Genomic DNA, 18,237 nt, shown 5'->3' with positions numbered 1-18,237 from the left:
GTCACAGGTGTGTGGATTAATATCAGGGTCTTCAATTCGATTCCGTTGGTCTACCTGTCTCTTCCTTGTATTCTTCTAAAGAAAAATGGAATGACTGGTAAAGTCAGTGTCCCAGGAGCTGGTGTCTTCATTTTACTCAAGTTAAAAATCCGCTAAAGGACAGCATTTCCTCACTTCTCAGACCTCCCTCAAAACCCACCAGACCATGTGACACTCCTGAATGCATCAGCAGTATTCTCTCCAAGAACACTAGTGTGAAGGGCAAGGTGTGTGCTGTATAAGGTACGGACACATACTTGTGTTCTGAAGCAGATATTTAAGGTTATACATGTCCCACAAAGAAATATTAAGGCTGGCTTAATAGATTGCTTGGTTCCTTTTCAAAAATATGTCTCTGTGTTTTCAACCTTTATTTATTATGAATATTTCAAGCATAGGATGGGAGAGAAAGATTGAATGGAACGTAGGCATTCATCTACCAGCTTCACAACCAAACACTTGTGGCCTCTTGTTTCCTTTGAAACTCAATACTCATCTAATCTCCCACTGGGCTTAACCTATACAAAACTTATCATTGTCCCTAAATAATGAGGACATATAGAATAAGTATATATAATGCTATTTTAATGAGTAATAATATTAGAAAATTATAAATTAAAAAGATTGATGCCATCAGTTCCTAAGGATATAGGCACCTAGAACTCCTGTGCCTTTTCTCTGGGAGTATAAAACAGCATAAAGATTTTTCAGCTTCTTACAACATCAAATGTATATCTACTACTATCAGCAATTTCAATCCCCCAGATTAGCCTCAAAGAACAAACAATATATTTATAAAATTCACTGTACAATAATATTTATAATGTCTCTCTTGTAATGGCCCCCAAGTGGAAAGGCATTCAAGTACTCATGGATAAAAAGATGTGTGTGTGTTTTTTTTAAATGGAACATTCATACAATAGGATAAAAATGAAAATATGTAAGAATGAACAACTAATACATACACAATATAGACAGACCTGAAGAGAATTCTTATATATATTCACTATATTGACTGTGATTTAAAAAATACAGTAAGGAATGGAGAAGTCAAAATCCTCATCAATTGTTGGTGTATGTAATGATGTAATGAATGTAAAATGATGTAGCCACTTTGGAAAATAATGTAACAGTTTCTTCTAAAGTGCCACATGAATTTACCTTATGTCCCATCCCAGTAATTGCTTTCCTTGTCATCTATCCAGAAAATGTGAAAACATATGCTCAAAGTTTTACATACAAATGTTCATAGAAGTGTCATTTACAGTCACTAAAAAAGAACAACTAAAATATTCATCAAGAGATGAATGGATAAGCAAAATATGGACTATGCATATGATAAAATACTACTGAGCCATAAGAAGGAATGACATCTAGATCTATGCCACACATAAATACCACGAAATGTGAAAGGATCCTGATTTTTAAAATCATGTATTGTGCAATTCAATTTGTACCAAATATTCAGAAAAAACAAATATATGGAAATGAAAAAATAGATTACTATTTGTCTGAGTTGGACATGGAAATAGGGATTTTGTTTTCCAAAATGAGGTGGCAGATTTTCTTTGGGTTAAAAAAAAGTATTTAAACCAGGATCACAGAATTGGTGGTCTCACAATTTAGTAAACTCACTGAAAGGTCTTAAAATGTCCACTTCATTTTCTTCGGAGGCAAGGTTTCTCTCTATTGCTTTGGAGGCTGTCCTGGAGCTCACTCTGTAGACCAGGCTAGCCTGGAACTCACAGAGATCCACCTGCCTCTCTGCTCCCGAGTGCTGGGATTAAAAGCGTGCACCGCCAATGCCTGGCTTGAAATGTCCACTTCAAATGCATGAATCTCCTCACATGCTAGGAAAGAAAAGCGATTGTAAGACTCTGCATATGATGAAAGTGGAAAGAACTGCACACAGTGTATGTGTGCATGTAAAATCTGATCAAACTGTATGATTTGTACTAATATACCTATTTCCTGGTTTGATATTGCATTACAGCTCTTTAAGATTCTCTCTCAACAATAAAAAAAGATGTTTCATTGGCTACTTTCATCTCAATTTGACACAAGCTAGAGTTATCTACAAGGAGGGAACTGCAAGTGAGAAAATGCAGCTGTAGGACATTTTCTTAACTAGTGATCGATGTGGGAGGACCCAGCCCATTTTGGATGGTGCCATCCATGAGCTGATGGTCCTAGGTTCTATTATCAAAGAGGCTGAACCACTTTGGAAATCAGTATGGAGATTCCTCATGAAAATGGGAATCAATCTACCACAAGACCCAGCAATTCCACTCCTAGGCATATACCCAAAAGAGGCAAATTCATATAAGGGCATCTGCTCCACTATGTTCATAGCAGCATTATTTGTAATAGCCAGAACCTGGAATCAACCTAGATGCCCCTCAACTGAAGAGTGGATAGAGAAAATGTGGTACATTTACACAATGGAGTATTACTCAGCAGAAAAAAACAATGGAATCTTGAAATTCGCAGGGAAATGGATAACACTGGAAGAAACCATCCTAAGTGAGGTAACCCAGTCACAAAAAGACAAACATGGTATATACTCACTCATATATGGATTTTAGACATGGATCAGGATAGTGCCAGTCTGCACTTCCACTGATAGAGAGTCTGGGAAACAGGAAAAACCTAAAAGATATGCATTGTACCCCAGAGAAGAGGAATGAGGCAAGATCCTCTGAATGGATGGGGAACACGATGAGGGGTGGGGGGAGCTGGGAAGAAGAGAGGGGGAGAAGAGGAAGAGAGAGTAGGTCATGGGGGAACAGGAAGGTTGAGTGAGGGGTAGAATAGGGGGAAGAGGGAATCATAGGTTAGAAGACAGATCAGGCACCATTGTGACCTCTAGTGATCTAAGGGGATGACACCAATTGGCAAGCTAAGCAATAGTGTAGAGACCACCTCGAATGCCCATTCCTGATAATGAACTTGATGTCTATAACCATCCTGGAGCCTTCATCCAGTGACTGATGGAAGCAGAGGCAAACACCCACAGTTAAACACTGAACTGAACCCAAGGAACCCAGTGACAGAGAGAGAGGGGCGATGAGCAAATTGGCAAAGAATGGGCTGGCAAAACCAGCAGAGACAGCTGATCTGAACAGGGGAGAGCTCTTGGACCCCAGACCGACAGCTGGGAAGCCAGCATGGGACTGATCCAGACCCCCTGAATGTGAGAGTCAGTGAGGAGGCCTGGGCAACCTATGGGGTCCTGAGCAGTGAATCAGTGTTTATCCCTCGAATACTAACAGACATCGTGTGTCCATAACACAAAGAGGGATGCTCTCTCAGCCTGGACTCTTAGGGGAGCGCCTGTACCCTACTACCCTGAGTGAAATGACAGACTCTAGATATCCCCTATGTGGAAGGAATTGGCAATAGGGTGGGAGGTGGGGGGGGATGGTGGGGTGTGCGGGAGATGGAACTGGGATTGACATGTAAAACAAGCTATTTAAAATTAAAATAATAATTAAAAATTATTTTAAAAAAGAAAAAATTATCAAAAAAAAAGAAAGAAAAGAGGCTGAATAAGCCTGGCGTTGGTGGCACATGCCTTTAATCCCAGCACTCGGGAGGCAGAGGCAGGCGGATCTCTGCGAGTTCGAGGCCAGCCTGGTCTACAAGAGCTAGTTCCAGGACAGCCTTCAAAGTCACAGAGAAACCCTGTCTCAAGTAAAAAAAAAAAAAGAGGCTGAACAAGCTGCGAGGAAGAAGCCAGGAAGCAGCTCCGCTCCACGGCCTTGGCATCAGTCCCTGCCGCCAGGTTCATACCCTGTTTGAGTTCCTGTCCTCATTGCTTTTGGTGATGAACGGTTCTATGGAACTAGGAGCGAAATAAACCCTTTCCTCCCCAAGTTACTTTTGGTCAGGCTGCTTCATCGTAATGTGTATGTAGATATATGTAGACATTCTCTGTATACTTTTGCAATTTTTAATGAACCTATAATGACATTAAATTTTTTTAAATTATGTATGTTGGTACACCACTGTAATCCCAGTGCTTGGGAAGCTGAGGCAAAAGAGTCTGAAGTTGGAGGTCTGTTTAGAATACATAGTGAGTCTCTGTCATAAAAAGGGGGGTAAATAAGATGATCTGGGTGTAGCTAGGTGGTAGCACTTCAGCCTAGCACTAGGGAGATCCTGGATCCATCAGTGCCACAAAAGAAAAGGAAAACAATTTTAAGTCAGGAACAGTAACATGCTTCTGTGGTTTCAGCTACTTGAGAGGCTGAAGGAGGAAGATAATTTGAGCCTAGAGTTCAAGACCAGTCAGGATGACCAAACTTTGTCTTAATCAGTTCTCAATTGGCTTCTGGGAGTTTGGCTCATGTGTTCATTGACCAGCCTGGCTGCTTAAAGACAATTGTGATTATTAACTCCATTCCCTTCTTCCTGAAGATGGAGGACTTAGAAAGTATCATAGAAGGAAAACAAGCTCCCTTCCCCTGATCCTTCTACTTCTGTACATTTCCACTCCTCATCATAAAATGGTTCAAAGGGAGTGAAAATAGATGTTTTCACGTCAATCTCTCCCCTTCCTTTATCATCGACATCCTAAATGTTACTAGGTGTGTAGTGAGTGTCACTCACTGTTGAGGACTTCAGATCTCAAAGGAGAAGACTGGTAGGTTTTTGTTCTGGCCTAGAACTTGCTATGCAGCCAAGGATGACCTTATATAGATAAGGATGAGCTTGAACTTCTGTATCTGCTGCCTCTACCTCCAAGTGCTCAGGTTACAGGCTTTGCCACCACCACGTCTGGTTTCTGTGGTGCTAAGGATGGAACCCTGGGCTTTGTGCATGACAGGTAAGCACTCTGTCAGCCACACTACATCCTCTGTACAAAAGGACAATTTTTATTTGTCCAAAGCCAAAAATCAAAAGATGGAATTAGTTTCAGGGATGGCTGGAGCATCCTCTCTTCTTCCTCCTCTATTCCCTCTGTCTCTCGCTCTCCCCTTCTCTCCCCCTTCCTCCCTTCCCCTCTTTTCCTTTGTCTCCTTTCCCCCTACCTCTGTCATTGCTACTTGATATCATTCCAAGAAAACTTCCTCCCACGTAACCAGCACTGTCCTTACTTCTGATATACACAGGGAAGAGCCAGCTTCACCATAGTTCCCAAGAATGTAATGGCTGCCTCCAATAATTCCTCCCTTCCTGGTAAAATGCCCCAGTTCCTAACAAGACTTCTTTGTTTGTTTTTACTTTCCACCATATGATTGATAACACTTTTATCAATTCCAAGTTTCCCAGACAGACTAGAATACAGTAGGAAATACAACACAGGGAGATGCTGAGCAAAGGCTTGTCTCTCATGCCCACAAAATGTAAGGATGTATCACCATTTATATGATGTCATGTGTGTGTGTGTAAAAGCTATATAAAATTAACTTTAAAATGTCACAAATCCCATTATTTCCCTTGTTCATTTTCATAACGTGGATTGTCCACCATGAGCCAAGCTCCAACAGTACCGAAAACTTGAGATATTGCAACACTAGGAAAGCAGAAATAAAATTATTGGAATTTTCGTTCTACTAGAAGGAGACAACTAAACACACATCACATATATGCATTCACACACATATATTCATATCATCATGTAGCAGGAGGCCGTAAGTCTTTAGGAGAACAAAGAAAGCAACTCAAGGAAGATGGGAAATGCCGAGTGGAAGGAGGAGAGTACCATTTACTATCAGGAGATCGGGAAGGACGATGTCATCAAGAAGGCAATGTGTCACCTACCCTGAGTGTTTTTCCCTTTCCCTATATTGACACAGTTCTCTGAAGGTCTGCATGAGAGACTGTGCTGGTTGGCTTTTGGCAACTTGACTCAAGCTACGGTTATCTGAGAAGACAGACCCTCAGCTGAAAATAAAATCTTCATAAAGCTAACCTGTAGGCATGCATGTCTATGGGGGGCAATTTCCTAATTAATGATTGAAGCACCACTGAGGGTGATGTCACAATATGAGTGGACCATGGAGAGCAAGCCAGTAAGCAGCACCCCTCCATGGCCTCTGCATCAGCTCCTGCCTCCAGGTTCCTGCCCTGCTTCAGTGTCACCCTGCCTTCCCTCCATGATTAGCTGTGATTGACACATGAAGAACAAACCACACCCCTTATTCCCCCCATTGTCTTTGGCCATGGTCTTGATGACAGCATTGAAAGCCAACTAATACAGAAGATAATACTGTTATCTCAGAAGGGGATAGGTGGTGGGAATAGTTCTTGAATTTTATTTTTTGAGAGAGAATAAAAAGTAAAGGAGGAAAAAAGGTGAGAGAAAGCAGTGCAAGCTGATTTTAGGGACAACAAGTTCTACAAGGGTCTGCTGAGCTCATAGATGAATGTACGGATGTCAAGCCAGAGAAAATTGTAGAGGTGGCCTGTCTGGGAACCTGCTTGGTTAAAGAAGCAATTGCCTGTCTGCGTTTTCAGTGTCCTCAAAGAAGAGAGTGTTTGTGTGCTTTCCTTTTTCTCTTCTCTTTCATTATGGGCAGAGACTACGGAATAGAGGAGGTCCTCACTTGCTAGGTGCTTTTCCACTAACCCATATCCCTGGCCTTTAAAAAACTCTGTTGTTTTGTTTTAAGACAAGTTAGCCTTGAGCTCTTCTGGTAAGCTGGGCAGGCCTCAAGTTTGTAATACTGAAACCTTAGCCCCTTGAGTAATTCTTTATCTCCCTCTTTGTGTTTGTGTGTGTGTACGTGTGTGGGTGTCCTTATGTCCTCTGGCTGTTCTGGAACTCACTATGTAGACCATGTGGGCCTGGCTTTTAGTACATAAACATTTAAATTATGGCTGAGAATAAGTAATATTGCAATTAGCACTCATCAGAAATTATACTATTGGGTAAAAACAGGAAAGGGCCAGGAAGAGGAGAACTATCAGAGCATTGGACTTGCCTGCACCCACTGGAAGTGAACCCTGGTCCCATACCCACCACAAGAGGAAGAGGCTCCTTCTGCACCCATTGTAAGAAGGAATGGGAAGGAGACAATATAGAAATACACTCAGCAACAGAAAGACAATTGTGTCACCCCCAGAGTCTAGAGACCCTACACCAGCAAGACTCGAACATTCCAATGCAAATAAAGAAGAGAATGACCTTATAAACAACTTCATAAAAATGATAGAGGCCTGCCACAGCCACTCCAGTGGAGTCTGCATAACAAGACTAAAAACTTGGTCAGAGACCTGAGGCAAAAGTTTCATGGAAGCTGGACTTCCCATGGAGATCCCTGGCATCCCATATCAAGGATGTGTTCCAGATTTGTTCTAACAATAACTGGTGGATGTTTCTGTACCCTGTGTTTTTGGTATTAATTTCTTTTGTAGGAATAAGTATGCCTCAAGGATCCAATCAGATTGAAGGTTCAGTAGAATTGGAAGTTCCTCCTCTGACCACCAATGATGTTCCAACTTCCTTGCCAGAAACAGAAGTAACAAAATCAGGGGCCAATGGTTGGCTCCTCCAGTAAATAGAGAATCTCTCCAAATGCTTAGGATAATGGCTGCTCCCCTTCCTTATACTGCAATTTATGATGAAGAAGATAATACGTGGATAAATATAGGAGGAGCACATGTGCTGTACTACAACCTGAATTTCATGGAAAGGCTAATTAGAGCAAGACCCGCTTGGTGTCTATTATCCAAGGCACAGCAAAATAATATAATCAGAAAGTTAGAGAAGGCAGGCAAATGGTGGGATAAGCACTGGACCAAGAATTGGGACTATGGATAGAGCATGTACCCATAAGACAGAGGAAGTAATTCTAAAAATAGGTTGATTTTAGAGCTGATGTTATCATGTTATAAGTACTGTCTGGCTACTGCCAATTCTCATGAATTTGATTTTATATTTTGAAATTCTAGTCTCATGATGTGCCTTATGTGTCGATTTTGCTGACTTCAGTGTACCTTGACATATATAAAAAATTAACTTTCTTACTTCCTTATGTAATGATTATAAAAGTCTGATGCATGCTTTGAGAAATTACACTCAGCTTCAGCACTCTTTTGTGTTCATGTCTGTTTGTCACATGCCGACTCTTTGTCCACCTGAGTACAGGAACCCTGATTCTCCCCAGGCTGAGGGACCCAGACTGGATCTGCCTGTGGCCGAGGTCCTCTAAGATGACTTGGGAAAATCCCTTAAAGAGTTAGAAACAAACCAAAAAATGCAAGAAATGGAAGAAAAAAAAACAAACCAAAAACTAAAAATGCAAGAAATGGAGGAAAAGACATAGCAAAAATTACAAGAAACAATTCAAACAGTGCAAGGGCTTAAATCTGAAATAGAAACAATAAAAAAACAGTCTGAAGGGATGCTGGAAATAGAAAAGCTGGGCAAACTGTCAGGTACTACAGACGCAAGCATAACCAACAGAATACAAGAGATGGAAGAGAGAATTTCAGGTGTTGAAGACACACTAGGAGAAATAGATTCATTGACCAAAGAAAAATCTTAAGTCCCACAGATCCCTAACACAAAATATCCAGGAAATATGGGACATCGTGAAAAGACCAAACTTAGGAATAATAGGTATAGAAGAAGGTGAAGAAACCCACGTCAAAGGGGCAGAAAACATATTCAACAAAATCATGGAAGAAACTTTTCCATCCTAAAGAAAGAAATGCCAATGAAGGTACAAGAAGCTTACAGAACACCAAATAGAGTGGACCACAAAAAAGTCCCCTCGCCACATCATAATCAAAACCCCGAACATACAGAATAAAGAAAGAATATTAAGAGCAGCTAAGGAAAAAGGTCAAGTAACATATAAAGGAAAACCTATCAGAATTACACCTGACTTCCCCATGGAAACTCTGAAAGTCAGAAGGTCCTAGATAGATATTCCACGAACACTAAGAGACCATGGATGCCAGCCCAGACTACTATACCCAGCAAAGCTTTCAAATATTATAGATGGAGAAATCAAGATATTTCATGACAAAACCAGATTTAAACAATACATATCCACTAACCCAGCCCTACAGAAAGCTCTGGAAGGAAAACTCCAACCCAAGGAAGTTAACTGCAACCAGAAAAACACAGGCAATAAGTAATCCAACTTTTCCAACAGCCAAAAGAAAAAAGGGGTAGAAATCCATATACAATTCCAACAACAACAACTATTCCAAGACAAATAAGAATGAACAATCAATGATCATTGATATCCCTCAATATTAATGGTCTTAACTCACCCATAAAAAGACACAGGCTAACAGAATGGATTCAAAGACAGAACCCATCCTTCTGTTGCATACAAGAAGCACACCTCAGCTTCAAAGAGAGACATTACCTCAGAGTTAAGGGTTGGGAAAATATTTTCCAATAAAATGGACCCAAGAAACAAGCGGGTGTAGCAAGTCTAATATCTAAAAAATTAGACTTTAAAATCAATCAAAAGAGATGAAGGAGGTCATTTCATAATCATCAGGAGAAATCCATCAAGATGAAGTCTCAATTCTAAACATCCATGCCCCAAATAAAAAGGCATCTTGTAAAAGAAACATTACTAAAACTCAAATCACATATAAAACCTCACACACTTATAGTGGGAGACTTCAACAACCCACTCTCACCACTAGACAGGAATACCAGACAGAAACTTAACAAAGAAACTTAGGAACTAATAGAAGTCATGACCCAATTTGGTCTAACAGACATCTATAGAACATTCCATCCAAACACAAAAGAATATACCTTCTTCTCAGTGCCACATGGAATCTTCTCAAAAATCAAACACATACTTGGCAACATAGCAAACCTCAACAGGTTACAAAAATAGGAATAACTCCATGTATCTTATCAGACTACCATGCTCTAAAGTTAGAATTCAACAACAACACAAATTGCAGAAACCCCACAAACTCATGGAAATTGAATAATGTGCATTTGCACCATTCTTGGGTCAAAGAAGTTAAAGTCTTCCTAGAATTCAATAAGAATGAAGAAAAACATACACAAATTTATGGAACACTTTGAAAGAAGTGCTAAGAGGAAAGTTCATAGCAATAAGTGCCCACATGAACAAACTGGAGAATAGTTAAACTAGAGAATTAACAACACAACTGAAAGCTCTACAACAAAAGGAAGCAAACTCACCCTGGAAGAGTAGACGCCAGGAAATAATCAAATTGAGGGCGGAATCAATGAAGTAGAAACTAGGAAAACAATACAAAGAATCAATGTAACAAAGAGTTGGTTCTTTGAGAAAATCAACAAAATAGACAAACCTTTATCCAAACTTACTAAATAGCAGAGTGTGAACATTCAAATTAACAAAATCAGAAATGAAAAGGAGGACATAACAATGGACAGTGAGGAAATCCAGAGATTTATCAGGTCATATTTTGAAAACCTATACTCCACAAAATTCGAAAATTTAAAGAAAATGGACAATTTTCAGGATAGACATCACTTACCAAAATTAAATCAAGAACAGATAAGCAATTTAAATGTACCTATAACATCTAAGTAAATAGAAGCAGACATCAAAAGTCTCCCAACCAAAAAAAATGCCCAGGGCCAGATGGCCTCAGTGCAGAATTCTACTAGAAATTCAAAGAACAGCTTATACCAATTCTCCTCAAAGTATTCCATGCAATAGAAGGAGAAGGGTCTTTGCCACACTCTTTTTACAAGGCTTCAATAACATTGATACCCAAGCCACACAAAGACACAACTAAGAAAGAGAACTTCAGACCAATATCCCTCATGAACATTGATGCAAAAATACTCAATAAAATACTGGCAAATCAGATCCAAGAACACATCAGAAAAATCATCCACAATGATAAAGTAGGTTTCTTCCCCCGGATGCAGGGATGGTTCAACATATGAAAATCCATCAATGTAATCCACCATATAAACAAGCTGAGAAACAAAAATCACATGATCATCTCACTAGATACTGAAAAAGCCTTTGACAAAATCCAACACCACTTCATGATAAAGGTCTTGGAGAGATCTGGAATAAGAGGAACATACCTAAACATAATAAAAGCTTTGTACAGCAAACCAACAGCCAACATCAAACTAAATGGAAAGAAACTCAAGGCAATTCCTCTAAAATCAGGAATAAGACAAGGCTGTCCCCTCTCCATACCTCTTAAATATTGTACTAGAAGTTCTAGCTAGAGCAATAAGACAACAAAGGAGATCAAGAGGATATAAATTGGAAAGGAAGAGGTCAAACTTTCACTATTTGCAGATTATATGATAATTTACATAAGTGACCCAAAAAACTCTATCAGGGAACTGTTACAGCTGATACCTTCAGCAAAGTGGCAGGACACAAGATCAATTTAAAAAATCAGTAGCCCTACTATATACAGAAGATAAAAGGGCTGAGAAAGAAATCAGAGAAACATCACCCTTTACAATTGCCACAAACAACATAAAATACCTTGGGGTAATGCTAACCAAACAAGTGAAAGACCTGTATCACAAGAACTTTGAGTCTGGTTTGTTTGTTTTTTGTCTTTTCTGTTTTTAAATTTAAATTGGGAACAAGGCTGCTTCACATGTCAATCCCAGCTCCCTCTCCCTCTTCCTCCCCTCCTACCATGCCCTCCCATCAGTCCCCCATCCCTCCTCCCTCAATCCCCACTCTGTTCCCCAGGGAGGGTGAGGCCCTCCATGGGGGATCTCCATAGTCTGTCATTTCATCCAGGTCGGGCCTAGGGCCTCCCCCAAGTGTCCAGGCTGAGAGAGCATCTTTCACTGTGGGATGGGCACCCAAAGTCTATTTGTATGCCAGGGATTAATACTGATCTACTACCCAAGGCCCCGTAGATTGCCTAGGCCTCCTCACTTACACCCACATTCAGGGGGTCTGGATCAGTCCCGTCCTGGATTATCACCCATCAGTCTGGGGTTCAAGAGATCCTCCTTGTTCAGGTCAGCTGTTTCTGTGGGTTAAACAAGCCCAGCTTGAACCCTATTGATGGGGAAGTCCTGTGTATATGTCAATAAAGCACTGTTGGCCAATAGAGAAACAAGATAGGTGGGACTAGGAGTCCAGGAGGACTCTGGGTAGGAGAAACACAGGAAGTCAATATGTAGCTGCCATAGGGGTAAGAAGTTCGGAACTTTTCTCCGGTAAGAGAAATATTTAGATTAACAATTATGGGGTAAAAACTTAAGTCAGAGCTAGCCAGTAAGAAACAAGCAATGCCAACAGCTTCATAACTAATACAGCATCTTGTGTGTTATTTGGGGACTACAATGCAGCAGAGCCCAGGCGACTGGCGGGGAAAAACCAAAGCAGCTGGTAAAGAAAAGGCTTCTCTCTACACCCTATGCTCATCAGTGAACTTTGAGTCCTTAAAGAAAGAAATTAAAGAAGATACCAGAAAATGGAAGGATCTCCTATGCTCTTGGATAGGTAGGATCAATGTAGTAAAAATGGCAATCTTGCCAAAAGCACTCTACAGACTCAATGCAATCACCATCAAAATCCCAGCACATTTCTTCACAGACCTCGAAAGAACAATAATCAACTTTATGTGGAAAAACAAAAGACCCAGGATAGCTGAAACAATCCTGTTCAACAAAACAACCTCCGGAGGCATCACAATCCCTGACTTCAAGCTCTATTATAGAGCTACAGGCCTGAAAGCATCTTGGTATGGCACAAAAATAGACAGGAAGACCAATGGAATCAAATTGAACAACCTGATATTAACCCATACACGTATGAACACCTAATCTTTGACAAAGAAGCTAAAATTATAGAATGGAAAAAAGAAAGCATCTTCAACAAATGGTGCTGGCATAACTGGATATTAGCATGTAGAAAAGTGCAGATAGACCCATGTCTATCGCCATTCACAAAACTTAAGTCCAAATGGATCAAAGACCTCAACATAAATCTAGCCACACTGAACCTGTTAGAAGAGAAAGTGGGAGGTACCTTGAATGAATTGGTATGGGAGACTGCTTCTTGAACATAGCATCAGTAGCACAAACACTGAGATCAACAATTAATAAATGGGACCTTCTGAAACTGAGAAGCTTCTGTAAAGCAAAGGACACAGTCAACAAGAGAAAAAGTCAGCCCACAGAATGGGAAAAGATATTCACTAACCCCACATCTGACAGAGGGCTGATTTCCAAAAGAACTCAGGAAGCAAGTCTCCAGAACACCAAAGGATCCAATTAAAAAGTGGGATACAGAGATAAATAGAGAGTTCTCAATAAAGGAGTCTAAAATGGCTGAGAGACACTTAAGAAAATGTTCAACATCCTTAACCATTAGGGAAATGCAAATCAAAACAACTCTGAGATATCATCTTACTCTTGTCATAATGTCTAAAATCAAAAACACCAATGACAGTTTGTGCTGGAAAGGATGTGGAGAAAGGGGAACCCTCCTCCACTGCTGGTGGGAGTGCCAACTCATACAGCCACTTTGGAAATCAGTATGGAGATTCCTTAGGAAAATGAGAATCCGTATACCACAAGACCCAGCAATTCCACTCTTAGGCATATACCCAAAAGATACACATTCATACAACAAGGACATCTGCTCCACTATGTTCATAGCAGCATTTATAATAGCTAGAACCTGGACACAACCCAGATGCCCCACAAATGAGAGTGGATAGAGAAAATGTGGTACATTTACCCAATGGAATAATACTCAGTGGAAAAAATGGAATCTTGAAATTTACATGCAAATGGATGGCACTAGAAGAAACCATCCTGAGTGAGGTAATCCAGTCACAAAAAGACAAATATGGTATGTACTCACTCATATATGGTTTTCAGTCATGGATCAGGGGAATGCCAGCCTACAATCTCACTGCCAAACCTTCATCCATCCAGCAAATGATGGAAGCAGAGGCAGATACCCACAGCTAAACACGGAACTGAACTCCTGGAACCCAGTGACAGAGAGGGAGGAGTGAAGAGCAAAGGGGTCAAGACTGTGCTGGTAAAACCCACAGAGACAGCTGACCTGACAAGGGGGAGCTCTTGGACCCCAGACTGATGACTGAGAGGCCAGCATGGGACTGATTCAAACCCCCTGAATGTGGTGTCAGTAAGGAGGCATCAGCAATCTCTGGAGCTTTTGGTAGCAGATCAATATTTACCATGGTGTACTAATGAACTTTGGGAGCCCATTCCACACGGAGATATGCTCTCTCAGCCTGGACACATGGGGAAGGGCCTAGGCCCTGCCCTGGATGAAATGACAGACTCTGGAGATCCCTCATGGAGGGTCTCATCCTCCCTGGGGAATGGTGTGGGGACTGGGTGGGGGGACTGGGAGGCTGGTTGAGGGGCAAGGGAGGAAGGGAGGGAGAGGGAGCTGGGATTGACATGTGAAGCAAACTTGTTTCTAATTTAAATTAAAAACTATTTTAAAAATCAGTCTAGTCATTTAAAATGGTTATACATTGTGTTGTGTAGAAGTAACAAAAATTACTCTGTCTGTCCTTGTATTTTCATAACTATCATTTAATTTTAGGTTCCATTTTTATAAAACTTCATAAACCTGTGAGTATGTGTTTATCTGCCAGCTTTGTCCGGATGTGATTCACAAATGTGTCAGGGAAATCTAATAAATCTTTAATTGGCATATTTTAATATTCTAATTGCAGTGTAAGGAACAAAGAAAAGATTCTGCTTTCAATGAATTGGAATGTTTTAATATGGCATCTTAAATTGGCAATATACTGCTGCTTCTTGTGATGGCTTTATACTCTGAACATCTATGATGTGAAAACCTAGCCTCGCAGGCATCAATTAACCAAGCACCAACTACTTACTGCCTTTGCTCCTTTAAAAATCCTTATTGCCTGCCTGTTCTCCTCCTTCCTTCCCTCTCTCTTTCCCTCCCTCCCTGCCTCCTTTCCTTCTCTCTTTTTTTCCTTCTCCCAGTCTGGCTTCAAGCTTGCTGTGTAACTCAAACTGGCTTTGAACTCCTGATGTCTCAGTCTTCCAACAGCTGAGATTATAGGAGCCATCATGCCTTTTATTACATCTTTTTAAAGGGACTTTATGCCTCCAAGCTGTCTCTGAGATAACCTTGTGCTGCTGCTTCTCAACCTGCTCTGACCTCCAGATAGGAAGTCAGTAACTAGAGGCCTGCCTACAAACGACAAGTGACTTCAAGAGTCCCAGACCAGTCTGTTCTGCAGAACAGTAGCCAAGGTGGCTTTGGACTTTCACATGAGCCTTTCACTTGCCATCACTTGGCCTCACAGTGACTGCATACATTGGATAAAACTGAAAATCACTCCATGGGGAAGGCTTTTGAATAGCATGGCTTATTACTTTTTTTAAAAAATGCCTAAAGTGACTATTAACAGCAATTGCAAAAAGCAAACAAAGCTTCCCTCTTGCAAAAGATGTATTTCTCACAGTTCTGTGCCCCACTGTCTCACCAACATTAATTACCCTACAGTTGTAATTCTTAAACAGGCTTGACCTACTTGGCTTGATTCCTCTCTTTCTTGTATTTATTGTACTTTTGCTATTTTGTTTCGCTTTGATTTACTGTTTCCTAAAAGATGGTCTGGCTATGTAGCCTAGGCTCTCACTGGAACTCTTATGCCTTAGCCTCCTAAGGGTTGGATTGACAGGTGTTAGGCACTGCCCCCTGCTCTCACCACCTTTTCCTTCCTCTTCTAATACATTTGGCTGTCCTGTGAATTAGTCTCCAGCTGATCTTTAGTCACATGAGACTGTCTTGTTTGAAGTGGTGTATTCATTGTATAAAATAATGCCTTTAGTTGTCTCCTGAAAAGTCTTTCTCTGGAGGTGATTTCCAGTAAGAATAGTCCATCCAAACATCATTCCAATAAAAACACTCGACTTTTGAAAGGGGGAGGTTGATATCTACAGAGTTAGAAGAGATAAATTAAGACAGAAGACAATATACAGCAAAATATGAATTTTGTCACAAAATAGGCAGATTTACCTCTCACTAAATTGCAAAGATTACCAATGTCCAACCCAATCTGTTATCATATTTAATCCTGACCTTTCTTCATCATAAATTGAGATAAAATCCAGATCTAGAGTTTAGCTTCCTTAAAAAAATGTTGGGACAGAGAAGGATATACACAATCATCTTCCATTTAATTATTCTCAATCTTTGCTCCTAGGGAAATAAATCTGCCCCTATTCACCTGTCTACCTTATCTTGCTATCCATGTCTCAGAGTGATGTGACCTCTGAGTCAATGTTTCCTTAAACACATCTTCAAAAATGGAAATTCATGCGGAGATCTAAAGAAGCCGCAAGTGGGGGAGGTGTCGGGTTCGTTTTAACCAATAGAGGTTCCACAATACTTAACGCCTCTATATAGACCTGTGAGAACACAAACTAAGTGGAGTGGAGGGCAAAAGGGACCAATGGATGGCCACTCATGAAGAAACAATAATGGTCAGCATACTTACAAAAAGGCAGCCACAAAGTACACCCACAGAGACATGCCACATTGACTGGGTTGGCAAAGATTTTTTACATAGACTAGCAGTCATGCAAAGTTCATTCACTGTTGATGGGAGTGTAAGACAGTACAGCCATTTGAAAACTTATTTACAATAGAATTTACCTAGATCATCCCCACTGATGTCGTAATTCCATTCCTAGGTATGCACCTCAGAAAACTCTCACACGTGTGCACCAGGGACACATGTGAGAACACTCAGAGCAGCTCGTCTCAGGCAATGCATGCCTTTTCTTTTACGTTCCTGGCGCTGAGGGGGATTGTAAAGACAATACTCGGTGGTCATGGCTAACCCACACCACCCTGGCTGCTTAGAACGGGCTCTTTCAGAGACCTCTGGGAGACAAGAGAGAGGAAGACTAGAGCCACAGTTCCCCTGTTTCTGAGGTCCCTGCCCCATTCTAAGGTCGCTTACGTTCTTAGGCTGTACCACTTACATCAACCCATTTATTACTACTTCGTGATTATATCAAAGTGCAAACAATCTTCATCCAAATAAATTCCTAATCATTGCGTCTTTATACTCTTACCTTCCGTCATGTGCTTCTTGTATGTAATTAGCTTTAAAATAGTAGCCAGTATTTATTTTTCTATCTGACCAACGGGGTTTCATTCCTACTTCTCTTTGTATTTTCAACGACACAGCCCCATTCTACCTGGAATCACACAGCTAATGGGTATGGATTTGGAGTGCTCTACAGAAGGTTAATTACCGTTAGGGCATGGTCCTCCTACTAAACTGTTACTCCCTCAAGGGACTTGCCTTGCTTATAGTGGGCTTCACATTCATGCCGGGCTCCTGGCTTAGGAAGCCGCCTTTAGGCAGAGTAGAATGGCCCATGCTCTTTCCCATGCTAAGCTTGACTAGGTTGCTCACTCTCTCTGAATCAGAATTTTCCTACAAAAATTTAACAGTGCATTTTACAATAGGCTTTTCCTTTTTAAAAAACAGGATTTTTACACCGCAGATATGTCATGAATATTAAAGGCAATTGCATGAGAAAGTCCATGGCTACATGACCCCAAAATGCCCCATTAAGAAGCAGTACTGTATTTCCTTCCTGTCCTTTCCTCGGAGCTCCTCACCTTTCGAAAAGAGGTCAAATAAGATCAGTTGCTCTTTCTTCTGCAGAAGGAAATTAGAATTGTATTTCCCGGTGTCCTGTTAGAGGCTGGTTCCTGGAGTGTGGGGATAGCGGAAGTGGGGGGTTCAGCAGGAAATTAGAGGGTAGAAAAGGCCATCTTAGTCTTGTGCCCTGCAGAAAACTTTCTCCACCTCTACAACGGTGCCCAAGCTCTGGCCTTTCCTCATCACCTTTTTTAAACTGACACCTCCATCTTCAGGGATGATTTCAGACTTTGCAGGTATTTGGGGGTTTGGACCGCATCGTCCTCACTGCATTGTAGTGAAAGCAGCATCACTCTGATGTCCTGGACACTGTGCACCAAACTTGAGCTCAACCAGGGAAGGAAAAAAGACGTTTCAACATTCAGAGGATTGGAGCTCAAGCAGCTGCTGGCCAGGGGACCCACACAAACGGGCTAGGCATACTGTGGCACCCCAGGAGATGCAGGGGACAGTGTTGCCACCTCTGCCAACTTGTCCACCCTGATTTCAGTCTCTGGAGGCTGACACCCCCCTCTGGCTCCCACCCAAGTTCTACCACAGGTGGGAGTGAACCACCATGGTTTAATTTCGCTC

The sequence above is a fragment of the Mesocricetus auratus genome, unplaced genomic scaffold, assembly GCF_017639785.1.
Source record: "Mesocricetus auratus isolate SY011 unplaced genomic scaffold, BCM_Maur_2.0 Super-Scaffold_100006, whole genome shotgun sequence".
NCBI classification, from domain to species: Eukaryota; Metazoa; Chordata; class Mammalia; order Rodentia; family Cricetidae; genus Mesocricetus; species Mesocricetus auratus.
The sequence above is the reverse complement of the archived record's forward strand: the minus strand, read 5'-3'. Positions refer to the sequence as shown.